Source organism: Ursus arctos, unplaced genomic scaffold (genome assembly GCF_023065955.2).
Source record: "Ursus arctos isolate Adak ecotype North America unplaced genomic scaffold, UrsArc2.0 scaffold_4, whole genome shotgun sequence".
In the NCBI taxonomy this organism is placed as follows: domain Eukaryota; kingdom Metazoa; phylum Chordata; class Mammalia; order Carnivora; family Ursidae; genus Ursus; species Ursus arctos.
Window position 1 is genome coordinate 1,038,111 of NW_026623056.1, and position 1,094 is coordinate 1,039,204.

Below are 1,094 nucleotides of genomic sequence, written 5' to 3' on the forward strand. Positions count from 1 at the left end.
TAGCTAAGATCCAAACTGAGAATAGATACCCCTTATGCTTAGCCCCAAACTCAAATAATTATTATCACAAAATTATTCATCAGAGTACTACTAGCAACAACCTGAAACTCAAAGGACTGGGCAAGCTTGTATCTCTTTAGAGGAGCCTGTTCCATAATTGGTAAAACCCAACAAACCTTACCAACTCTTGCTAATACAGTCTATATACCACCACCTTCAACAAACCCTAGAAAGGAATTATAGTAAGCACAAACATGAAAACATTAAAATGTCCTGGAAAGTGTGTTTGGACAGATCAAAGTGTACCTTAAATAAAACACCCAGTTTACACCCAGGAGATCTCATTTATTATGAGCACTTGAACGAAAGCTAGCCCAAACTTACCAGACTCAAATTTTTAAAAAGATCTGATTTTTCTGAGAGAGAGCTCCTTGACTGAGAGCATGGGCGCGGGGGAGGGCTGGAGGAGGCAGAAGAAGGGGGAGAAGCTGACTCCCGCTGAGCAGGGAGACCTACATGGGGCTCAATCCCATGACCCTGGGGTCATGACCTGAGCCAAACGCAGACACTTAACAGACTGAGCCACCCTGGTGCCCCACCAAACTCAATGATTACAAATGAATTAAACAAAACACTTATTGAAAATTAAAAGTAGAGGAGATGAATATTTTAATCGGTGCTATAGAAAAAGTACTATAAGAGAATGATAAAAGAAATATTAAAAGCACTAAATAGCAAAGTTTACCTTCTTTCAGTTTTGCATAAAGGTTTACCTAGAACAATTAAAGAGAACTTAACTGCCCTGAAACCAGGTGAGCTACCTACAAACAAAGAACAAACTCACCTATGTAGCAAAATAGTGAGAAGATTTATGGGAAGAGGTGAAAAGCCTATCAAGCCTGGTGATAGCTATCCAGAAGAGACTAACTATTTGATAGTTATCCAGAACAGAATTTTACTTCAACTTTAAACTTACCCTAAAAAATAATAATTTCAACATAAATTTAGATATGAACCTAAGGTACAGCCTTTAGATACAGGATACAATCTTCTTTGGAGAGTAAGTATAAACAACACCATAGTTGGCCTAGAAG